Source organism: Phyllostomus discolor, chromosome 1 (genome assembly GCF_004126475.2).
Source record: "Phyllostomus discolor isolate MPI-MPIP mPhyDis1 chromosome 1, mPhyDis1.pri.v3, whole genome shotgun sequence".
NCBI lineage: Eukaryota > Metazoa > Chordata > Mammalia > Chiroptera > Phyllostomidae > Phyllostomus > Phyllostomus discolor.
The window spans coordinates 68,880,252-68,892,592 of NC_040903.2; the positions used below are offsets into that span (position 1 = coordinate 68,880,252).

At 43.4% G+C, this 12,341-nt stretch overlaps 1 protein-coding gene across 2 annotated transcripts in view; it reads left to right on the forward strand.

Annotated features, from left to right (window-relative positions):
• PFKFB3 (6-phosphofructo-2-kinase/fructose-2,6-biphosphatase 3) overlaps positions 1 to 12,341 on the forward strand; it is a 72,862-nt gene that overhangs the window by 30,765 nt on the left and 29,756 nt on the right. The window lies entirely within an intron of this gene.

Here is a 12,341-nt window from a genome sequence, read left to right on the forward strand (position 1 = left end):
TGCAGATGGCTTAACTCATGTACTTTACATGGATGCTTTAGTGTCCAGTGGCCAATGTGTCTGACCTGGGCCCAAGTTCTGGGGTGCACACTGTTCTGGGGTGCAGAGCCTGTGGCCTCTGTTTACTACATAATACATGTGTGATACCTAGTTTTGTGTCATCATTTTAAGCAAAACCCTCCAAATGGTATCCCCAGAGGTCTTGATGTTATAAGGGCCAAGCAGTTTCATTCTCTATTTCGTGTAGAAAGGGCCAAACTGGCCCATGTGTTCTTCCAGCGAGGGTGCCTCATCTCTGAGACAACTCACAGGGAACTCTCCCTTGTGGAATCCTGAGGAAGAAGGCTCCTTTCAGTATGACATAATGTGTCAATACATTTGAACTCGTTGCAGGAAGTGACAGAATTACCCCCATCTAAGTACAACCTGGTCTGTGTCTTGCTGACCCAAACCTAAGCTGCTGGGGCCCAGGCGTTTCTTCTTTTTTCTCAGACTTCCAATGAGGCACTCCTGAGTTCTCTGGCACAACTGCTACCTCACCCTTCCCCCACCAAAAAAAAAAAAAAAAAAGGAAGGACTCAGTGGACACCCTCTTTTACACTTGGTAAATTGTTAATGAGCCAGTGATATGTTTACTGTATTCTATTGTTTTTGTTAAAGTGTTATTAGTCTAAATTTTCATTGGAAGTCAAATCGAGAAATGACAGCCTGTGTCTTCCCACCAGGCAAATGTTTCAGCATCAGCAAATAAGTGAGGAGAAGAGAAAGCTGCTGACTTCAGGCTCACTGGCTGGGAAGTTCAACTTCAGAAGCATGGGGTGGGGGCTCCCAGATAGCCTCTTCCTCTGGGTGACAGGGGGGGTGCCCAGTGGCCCTTCCTGCCAAGGTTCCCTAGCAGACCTCTGTACCTCAGCCCTGCCGTTCTTCCTCTTTTCTTTCCCCTTTATCCAGACTCATATAAATATATTGCTTAAAACAGGTTTCATTTCAGGAGGTCAGTGGGGCACAATAGTTAATATCATGATTAATTTCAGTTTCCTGATCTGACACATCTAGATTAGAATCTCTGCTGTGTGACCTGGTAAAAGATTTTTACCTCTCAACATCGATTTCCTCATCTGAAAAATGGTGACACTGTTAGTTACCTGACTGAGTTGTCAAGAAAATGTATGTAAAGCTTTAGCACAGGACCTGACTGATATTAGTAAATTTTGGTGACACTCATGATATATTTACTAGTTAGGAGTTACTTTTGGCTCTAGGTAACAGAATACCTGACCAAAAGTAGGTTAAACCAAAAGGATGTTTATTGCTTACTGTAAATAACTGGTCACACGATCACATCCAGACAAGTCACCAGCAGGGGGCGGGGATGGATGAGCCCAATCAGAACGCACCACTGCAGATGGGATGGGGGGCAACTTATCTTGAAATTGGGGATCTCTGCCTCCCCCATCTGCCACATTAAGGTTCAGTCAGCCAGGAAGAAATGTGGGGGTGGCTGAAAGGCCACAGTGAACAGTGTCTCCACATAAGTTAAAATAAATCTTCAACTCTTTATATTTTATAATTAACTCATGTTCTTTGGTTATGGAGGGAAAATATGACAGATAAATTCAAGAATGGCATTGTACATTTTGGGGTTGGAGACTGAAGTTTAAGCATTGGTCTTGTCTGAGTGGAAAGTCTAATACCTTTTCTTACTCTTTATAATAAAAGACTATATCTCTTGAAAGGTGTTGTTGAAAATTGTCATTGTACTTTATCTTTCAGTATTGGGTTTTGAAATTTTAGAGATGCCACTGATTTGTTATATACGAACTTTGATCAGATGCATGCAACTTCCAAATCTGAGGAAGATCCTTTTTAGGTGAATGGGCAGAATTTTTACCATTTTATGGTCCTCATGAACCTTCAATGCTTGAGTTTTAAAGTTCTCTTTTGTGTGTGTGTGTATGTGCTGCTGAAGTTAGTACTTATTTTCCATTTTGAAATAATTTCAGACTTACAGGAAAGTTGCAAAAATAGCACAAAGTGTTTCAGGATAGCCTTCACCCAGACTGTGCAAATGTTAACATTTTACCCTATTTGCCTTATTATTTCTTTCAATCTTTCCCTCATTCCTCTGCTTACTTATTATCTATCTCTCTGTCTATCCATCCATCCATCCATCCATCCATCTATCCTTTCATGTACCCTAGGTACCTCATATAAGTGGAATCATAACAATATCTGTCTTTTTTTGTGACTGGTTTGTTTTATTTAGCAGGGTGGACTCAAGGACCCATATAACAGAATTTTCTTTCTTTTTTTAAAGGCTGAATAATATTCCATTGTATGTAGAGACTGTATTTGGCTTATATATTCTTCTGTGGCTGGACATTTGTGTTGCTTTGACTTCTCAGCTACTGGGAATAATGCTATTATGAACATGGATGGGTGTGCAAATATTTCCTTGGCATCCAGGCCATTTCTTTCTTAGAATCTCCCTCAATTTGGGTTTCTTTGTTGCTTCTTTATGATTAGATTCAGGTTCTGCATTTTTGGCAGGAGCACCTGAGAAGCAGTGAAGTGTCTTCATTTCATCAGTTAGGAGACACATGATAGCTCTGTCCCATTGCTGGTGGTTAACTTTGATCCCTTGCATAGGATGGTGTCTGCCAGCTTTCTTGGCTGTAAGGTTACTGTTTTATTTGTAACTAATAACTATTTTAGGGGGAGATATTTTGAGACGACATGTATCCCGTTTCTTGTCACACCTTTACGCATGATGACTTTTGTCTGAAGTAATTATTACTATGGCGATTACTAAATGGCGACTTAGAAATTCCATCATTCCTTCTCCATTTATTTGTTGGCATCCTGCTGTAAGGAAAAGCTAGCTCATCTCTTTCATTCATTCATTCATTCATTCATTTGATTTACAGTTGAATGGATTTGGGGATTCTAATTTTTCTGAGGGTTAATCTATTAGTAGTATTCATTTTGTTGTTCAGAATGTGCCAGTTTTGGCCAATGGAACCCTTTAAAGTAGACTCTTGTGTCTTTTTTGACATATCTTTATCATTTGCTCATGACTCATATTTCAACATCAGTGTTTCCTATACTTCCCACCTTTCAACAGTGACCCATTATGGGTATACATTAAATGCTAAGTAACTGGGATTAAATTCATCTGAAGCTGTACAATGGCCAAACCCATTACAGTGGCCAGTGATAATTCATCTGAGTGATAAGTCAGCCAAATGCCAGGAAGACACTCATCTTGCACCTTAAGTTCAGCACACTTGATACACATTCAGATGCTCTCAAGCTATTTTATTTTAATGTAAAATGTATTGGTTGGGTTCTCTGCCAAGCAGACATTAAGATGGAGTTGGAAGTGCAACAGATTTATTGGGGTAATGCTTGTGAAAAAGAAAGGGGGCAGGTTGCCGGTCTGATACCTGGGGAAGGCGAGGGGGAGGGCAGTGGGAGTGAAGAGAGTGCCTCACACTGCAGGGTCGCTCTGGGAATTCTCAGCTGGCCCTGTGGGGAGCTCAGCGCAAAGCTCCCTGTAGAGGAGCCCCATCTTTGGCATTGGCGGAAATGGCCAGGCCCTGGTTCACTGCTGAGTTTAGTCACTGCCTGGGAGCTGCCAGGAGGAGCATGGCCTCAGGGCAGATGCTGCCTCGGATCCCCAGGAGACTCATTTATCTGTATTCTTTGCAGCTGATAAGCAAGTTTTTCTTAAAAGGAGATCAGACTGGCATGCCTCTAAGCTGCCACAGGAAAAAAAAATTTAAAGACTGTATTTATTGATAAAAAAATTGAATATTGAAACAACACTTTCTACTTGGAATGTGGACCCCCTTTTCACACTTTTGTGACTCTCTGAGGTTTCATTGATCACTAGATAGGGAATACTGGGATAGAAGTCAAACTTCTAATCTGGAGTTTTAAGCTAGAGTCTTTGATTTGCTTGAGAGGTGCCATAATAATCTCCATTGCCCCAAGATATGAGTGGAGAGAAATTGTAGCACAGTTCACATTGTGATGCTAGCAGGTTACAGTCCAAAGGGCTTGTCAAAGGAATGCCCCATCCAATCCATGGCTACAAGCCCCTTGACTACCCAGGTTGATTAAATGTATGACTAAATACTAGATCAGCAGCTTTATACCCAGATTCACTTAACATTGCAGTTCTAGACTTGAAGACTTTACAATAGAAAACGACCATTGAGGTCATGAGTTCATTCCAGACTTGATGTGCAGAGAAGTGTCCTGTTCAAAGTCATCAAGTTGGTGAGCCACGATTGGGGCTCAGGCCCCCACAGAATCATAGGATTCCCCGTCTCCAGGGCTAGCTGGAAGCCAATTGTTTGATTACCAGCTCTTGTGGGAACCCTCTACAAAGTTTTTGACCACAGGACATGTAGTTGCTGTGGGGAGAATCCTAAGGGGAGAGGCAGTTCCTATTTTTCTACCCCACTGCTGTTTGCTGTGGTACAGTTGAAGCTATCTTCCTTGTATCTTCCGGCAAACTGGTTTCTGCTCCTGGGAATGACACAGTGCAAGTCAGCTGCTCCTGTATTTATCAGTGGTTAACATTTCTTCTTATATGCTTGTTCTCTATGTCACATGTCTGGCTCCTTAGCTATTTCTCACAGAGCATGGCTTCCAGGTGGCTTGAACATCCAGATTTTCTTTCTCTGGAGGAATATGAGTTTGTTAATGTTCCCGGAAAAGATGTCACCCAGAAATGAACACAGTCCTGCAGTGTGGTCTCAACACAGGCGATTATAGTCCATTCCACTCTAATTTGAACACTACACATTATTAGTACAGCCCTGCTGTGGTAGGTTTTTCAACATCTAGTCAGCAATGTTTTCTAAAACCTGAACTAAAACAAATGTTTTTGCTTGATTGGGCTCTATTTTTAGAATGTGTTCCACTGGGAGAAGAAGCAGTATGAGGGGAAACAGAAGGGAAAGAATGCCAGCTCTGATGTGCCAATCTCAGAGTTGCACCACCCGACAGACTGGTGCGCACCGCAGCCCTGCACTGCGTAAGCATAAGCGGGCCTTGCAACACAGTGCCCGTTCCCCACTTTCCCAACCGGCGCTGGCCCTGCACAGTGCACCGCCAGACGCTTTCCATGCTCAGCAGAAAGGGGTTTGGGTGTCAGTTTCTTTCTTTCTTTCCTTCTTTCTTTCTTTCCTTCCTTCTTTCTTCCTTCCTTCCTTCCTTCCTTCCTTCCTTCCTTCCTTCCTTCCTTCCTTCCTTCCTTCCTTCCTTCCTTCCTTCTTCTTCCTTCTCTTTCTTTCTTTCTTTCTTTCTTTCTTTCTTTCTTTCTTTCTTTCTTCTTTCTTTTCTCCCTCTCTCTCTCCTTTTTTTTTTTGTCATCAGTTTCTGTTTCACCGAAGCCCTGGGTCGGGGACCTCAGCTGTCCTCAGCTCTTCCCCTCACCTTTGTGAGTGTTTTGCAGGACGTAGTTGGTCTGAGGAAACCAAGGGATGGAGACCAGATCCCAGAGCAGTCAAGTGAGAGAATGTCTGCTCAGATATTTCAATCACCCACCTTGGGGAGGACCTAGACAATTTCAAAATGCTCATTTTCATATATTTGTTGTGTGCTTCACAGTGTTTCCAAGAGCATTTTTAATCATATCTAACTTGGTCCTCATAACCACCTCTTCAAATAGGCAGGGCAGCTATTATCCTCATTTTACAGATGAATCAACTGATTGCAACAGTGAGTGGCTATCTGTCCACCTCCATCCCTGCGTTTCCTGGAGCAGTTATGGAAGCTACTTCCAGTCCATGATGTGAGCCACACTGAGTCATTGCAAATATAATCATTCTTCATCAAACAAACATATACTGAACACCTATGTGCCTGGCACTGCAGTAGGCTCTGGTGATACAAAGATGAACAGGTGTCCCTGTTTTAAGTTGCTTATACTTTAGTAATTAGTGTCAAGTTTGCACTGACATTTTACTGAGAACAGTTAGAATCACTGCAGAAGTGGAAACAGTGCTTAGAGAGCATCTAGATGGCTCATCAGCAGATGAAGGATGTGGGGTCCAGAGAGAGGGTTCTTCAACCTGGTGTAGTGAAGGTCTGTTGTAGGGTCCAGGCCTCTAGCTCCCTGCCCAGAGCCCCTTCCTCACACTTCCCTATCTCATTCACGCGCCCAGCACCCACTGGATTAGCTCTGGAGCCCAGACAAGTCTGCTTCTCAGTAGTTGAGAATCTAAACCTAGATTATCCATAGGTCCATTAGAATTGCTTTTTGTCCTAGTAATTTTGAGTTCTGGCACATTTCAGCATTTGCCATAGGCCTGATGGTGTCACTCAACATTAACTTCTTCCTAGAACCTGATTCTTCTAATGTCATGAGGCAAATTCATGCTTTTGGATGGCTTTGCTCTGTGCTGTGTGAAAACTGTGTTTACCCTGTTTTAAAGCCCAGGAGTGGGCCTCTCAGCCTGACGTTTGCATTTTTAATGGGAACATGCTAGCTGCTCCCAGATGCTTGAGGGCTGAAAGAGCGCACTGGCTTACTGTGTACTCAACAGCAGAATGAGAACTAGTGGGAGAAGGTACAGGAAGATACATACATTTGGCTCAGTGTAAGAAATGTCTGTCTGGCTAGGAACACTGTCTTGTAGTGGAACGAGTCTTTTTCGGTAGCCCCACCTTAGTCACTCAGCCATGTCTAACCTGCAAGTCTGAAAAATATCATGTAGTCGGGCAGCTAAACACTGAAGTTCTGCTGCCAAGGAAGATGGGGAGAGTGGCTAGTGGAAAATGTGGTGGTTAATTTTAAATGTCCTCCTGACTGGGCCAAGTGATGCCTGGAGAGCTGGTAAAACTTTATTTCTGTGTCTGTGAGGATATTTCTACAGAAGATTAGCATTTTATTTGGTGGACTAAGAATAGCAGATGGTTCTCCCCCAGAGAGTGGTCATCATCCTATCTGTTGAGGGTCCGAATAGAACAAACAGGCAGAGTGAGTTCACTTTCTCTGCTTAAGCTGGGACATCCATTTCCTCCTGTCCTTAGATGTCAGAGCTCCTGGGTCTCAAATTCAGATCAGGACTCAGGATAGGAGAGACCTAGGCAGGGCTGCTGTCAGCTCACTGAACAGTTGGAGAAAGGGGGGCCTTGGAGATAGGTTCATGATGGCAGCCTTGGACGAGCTACTGCTGTCCCATTGTTCCCCTGGCTGCAAGTCTCGTGAGGGCCCTTAGAGTTCAGGAGATGCGTTCCTGAGAGGGCAGAAAGGTGCGGGCGTGCTCCGGGAAGGGAGAGTGTCGCCAGTAAGTCTTCTCTTATGCGTACATACATATACGTATGTTTCTCTGGAGAACACTGATTAATATGAAAAGGAATGGAATCTCCCAAATGCATGATTGATTTCACGGAGTCGGATAGAGTGGGAAAGTAGGAGAAATCAGGGAAACCCTCCATTTTCTAGCTTAGATGCTACCACCTGGTTTAGAGTTCAGGGGCAGACTTGAGTTCCATAGAAATCTGAAGTCTTGGTTTGCACAGAATTCCTGGCTACCAAACCTTGAGCATACCACATGCCAGGCACTCTGCTATGTGCTTCTTACATGGAAACTCAACTTTACAGGTAGGTATTGTCCCTGTTTCAGAGTTGGGCAAACCGCTCCAGTATGGTGGGTCAAACCTGAACTAAGGATGGATACAGCGATGATCGCCAAGAAGGTCCCTCCCTGCCCTGCGGATCATCCATTCTGCTTCTCATGGATATTAGCTTTGCCTGTCGTTTTTACTGCCAGAAAATTTTCAGCTGTGACTGTAGCTCCTAGGGGACTGCGCTGCCCCAGAGCTCAGGCAGATGGCATCCTAGTGAAAACTTGGGGAAGGCCGCCATTCTGTAAAAGTGTATTATTAACCATATTGATTTGAGATTTATTTAATTTGAATGATGGAGATGTAGGAGTATGTCTTCTTTTTCTTCTTTCCCTTCCTAACAAATTAAGACATCCTAAAACCTTTCAGAAGTACACAAAAGGCCCAAGACCTCCTCCATGTTTTTTTTAAGGTTGATTCAGTTGCATCTCATAAAACTGTTAGTTCTTTTAAAATGGGCTCTGCTATGATATTGACCACCTGCCTGTTCTACATCGCACAGCAGACTATCCAGGGCTGACTGCTAACATGTAAAGGTCTGTGAATCTTTGAGAGGCTAGCTTTTTTCATATGTTAAGTCAGATTTTTCATTGTAGGGTCATTTGAAAGTTTTTAGTTATTAATCTTTGTAATAGTTTCTTAAGATTACTCTTGTTCTTATTCCCATATTGTAACCAAATACTAAGTAATTTAGAGATTCTCATCAAAACTACTTGGTTACAAAATTTTGTTGTTGACATTGCTGTTTGGGAGGGCACTGAACATTCTCGTTGGAAAATAACTCAATTGGGAGAAAGTTGAAGGACTGCCAGGCTAGTTGAAGATCTTGATTTTTATTCCTTGACTTATTCACTACGTGATCACAGGCAAGTAGTAAATATTTCTGTGTCTCAGCTTCATTAACTCTAAGGAAAAAGGTCGGAGTGTGCACGTGAGACAGAGAGAGGGGGTAGAGAGATGTGGGGGTGCTCTGTAAAGTCCAAAAGGGAATGCATAATTTTGACAAGGGCCACACCTTACTTGACTACAGTCCCTGGTACAGCTGGCTCTCAGTGAATACTTGTTGAATGTAGAGAGAAATGAGAGACCTTGATCTTTAGTTCCATTTGTTCTCTTGGACTCATGCAGAGATAAAGTGAAGAACAATGAGAGAGATATGAAATTCCCAACTGATCTAGCCCCACTTATGGGCAGACATATGGATTTATCTGTAGCCTGCATTTGGCATCCTCTTGCCTCCCCTAGCACCTCTATCTTAGTTTCCTACTTTTATTCTAACATGTGTACGTTTCCTTGCTCTGGTCTTAAATTACAAGCTCTTGGCCCTGGAAGCTATTTCTCTGTCATACACAGCATGAGGCTGAGCACAACACACCATGATGACAGCTTTTTGATCACCGGCTTCTCTTCCCTGGCTGGACCCAAGATGATTGCGGTTCCAGTTTGCTTGGACTCGCCAGTTTGCTCTGACACACAGCTACTGCTCGTGAGCATCTGATACATGCTAGGTACCAGAAGAAGATGGACTGGGAGCTTCTCGAGTGTTATTTATCTTTGTGCCTCCTTTCCCATCAGAGAAAAAGGCTCAGCCTTGACCTCTTGGAGTCCTCAGTTGAACTCTGCACGGTTTTCTCTTCTTCAGCTTGTTTGAAGTGTGCAAATTGGTGACAAAGATTACAAACTATTGATATTCTTCCAAAATCTATGCAAAGCCCAGAAATAGAATCATCCCCACAAATCAAAACATAGTTTGAATTTGATTCCATTTTTTCTCAGGTGCAGTATTGTGCAAATTCTGTTTGTGTCATGTGTCATTTGCAAGAAGCAAAGGTGTTAAAAAAACATGCAAATCTTGACTACCTTTCTGCCAGCTCCCCTCACCCTCAGTGCCTGTACAATCTACGCATTCCCTCCCCAAGCTCTGAGCAAAATGAGCTGTCACTGATTCTAATTTTTTTGCTCTTTTTATTTTGAAATACAAGAAGTTACAAAACAGAACATAGAGTCCCATGAACCCGTCACCTAGCTTCCTCTAAAGTAGACATCTTACATGACCAGAGTGAAATATCAGAACCAGGAAATGGACATCGGTACAATACTATTAACTAGACTACAGAATATCTGTTTTTTTTTAAGAGCAGAAATATTTTAAAGTCATAAAATAATACTTTTAAACACAAATAATATATGTCTTGATGTTGAGTGAGGAGGTTGACAGGAGTGTACATACTCTGAAAGCAGTAGCCAGGCATGATGCTGGATATGAAACACCAACAGGCAGTTTTAAGATCATGCTCCCAAGCTCCGGCGTGTGCCCTAGGGAAAGGAGAGGCAGGGAGTGGAGCAGCATGGACTGGGCAGAGGAATGTGAAACTTGCTGGACGGTTCAGTGGGGCCTCAGTTGCACAGTGTCTGTTCATCCAGAGCCAGGCTGTGGCCACCAAGAAACCATCCTCACACCCCCACGACATAGCGTGTAAGTCTACTTGACTGGAGAAGAGTGTATGTGACATCTGAAGAAAAATAATGATTTTAAAAACTAGACTATTTTTTGGATCAGTTTTAGATTCACAGCAAGATTCAGAGGAAAGTATAGTTCTCATGCACCCCTCTGCTCACACACACGCACAGCCTCCCCCACTCTCAACATCATTTGTTTAAGGATACATTTTTTAAAAGGATGAACCTACACTGATACATACGTCATCATCACCCAAAGGCCATAGTTTACATTAGGTTCCCTCTTGGCATTGTGCATTCTGCAGGCTTGGGTAAATGTACAATGACATGTGCCCACCATTCTAGCCTCATACAGAGCAGTTTCACTGCCTCTGTGCTCCACTTACCCATCCCTCCTTCCTGCCTAGTCCCTGGCGACCACTGATATTTTACTATCTCCATAGTTTCCCCTTTCCCAGAATGTCTTACATTGGAACCATACAGTATGGAACAGTTTCAGGTTGACCTCTTTCATTCCGTAATATGCATTTAGGTTTCCTCCTGTCTTTTCGTGGCTTGATGGCCATGATAATACTTCATTGTCTGAATGCACCACAACTTATTCATCCATTCACCTACTACTGAAGGGCATCTTGCCGGTTTCACATTTTGTTGATTATGAGTAAAGCTGCTATAAACCTTGGTGTGCACATTTTGAATTGGGTTTTTAATCTGCCAATGTAGCATTGTGTGCATGTCTGTGTCTGTGTTCCATTCACGTATGAGGGGCAAACATTTTTCTTTTAAAAAGCTGCCTTCTTCCCTGTCTTTGGATGGGTGTCGAGGTAAAGGTTTATTTTTGGTCTTTTATTTGGTGTCTCACTGCACTGTCTTATACATGGAATGCAATTCACCGGAGCAAATGATGACACTTTGTGTCTAATTAGCAACTCTGTTTGCTCACAGCCTGCCACATCTTGTTCTTTCTCCAATTCTCTCACTGAGGAGGTGGGCACTAGCATGGTGTAATTGTTTCAGTCTGGCTAGCTGGCACCCAATCATGGAAATGGGGTTGCTTTTGCTGTTGTTATGGGAGCATCAGGGAGCAGGGGCAAGAGTCATGGACTGGTCAGCAGAGGGAATCGGGCAGAGAGAGGTCATGGAGGAAAACCACTTGCAACATCCGTTCACTTCCTCTAGACCTAGCTAGAGAATTCTCCTCTCTGCACTGGTGTGGCTCAGTAGGTTGGAGCATTGTCCTGTCAACCAAAAGGTTGAGGGTGCAATTCCTAGTCAAGGCACATGCCTAGCAAGAGGCAAACTGATTGATGTTTCTCTCCCTCCTTTCCCCTCTCTCTAAAATCAATAAGCATGTCCTTGGGGTGGGGGTGGGGGAAGAATTCTCCTCTATTGGTACCTCCATGAGGCACTACCTACTGCGCAAGAAGCTCTTTCCCTGTGCTTTCCAGCCAAACAGCTCAACTGTTCTGGGTGAGAGGGGCTGAATCAGTGTGGTCACCAGCTTCAGGACTCCACTCAGCAACCCCTGGGGAAGCTTGTCTGTGTCAAGTAGGGGGAAAAAGTTCCTAATTTGCTGTTTCTTGGCCTTTGACCTAGTTCCTTAAACCCTGTAATCTCTAAACTCTCCTTTACTCACTTAAAACATGATGGGATTGTCTAGACTTAATAGTGCCATGAATAGTAGAATCTCCCCTAATACTTAGAGCTGTCCTGGCTTTAAAAATATCTTTGTATTAGAGGTGTTTTTTTTTTTTTTTTTTTTGTACTCTCCGCAGCCTTTTCTGAAGGAGTGAGTTACTGATCACCAGCTTGGGGACCAGAAGTTGATAAAAAGCCCTAGACAGCTGGGTGAAGGTGCAGCCATTAGCAGAACTGGGGGAAGAGTTACACGGATGTCTAAACATCAGTTCTGAGCCAAAATATTTAGTTGCAGTTGGGTTGTTTATAAACAGCTTTGCCATGAAGTAATTTTATCTTCAGTAGGGTGCTACCCTAATTTACTTGAGGGCTGAAAGCGTGGCACCAGCTCTTGCTGCCCTGCTTATTTTAAAGTTATTTTAAAGCCTGAATTCATCCTTGCCTCTCCCCCTCCCCCCACGCATTCCCTGATAGCAGAAGTGGGACGGAGATTAAGTGAACTTCCGTTTGCCTGCCCCCCCTCAGGTGCAGGAAGTGATGAGGCTGAACGCAGTCTTTGGGGGGCAGCAATGGCCGCCTAAGGCGTAACTGACACCCGC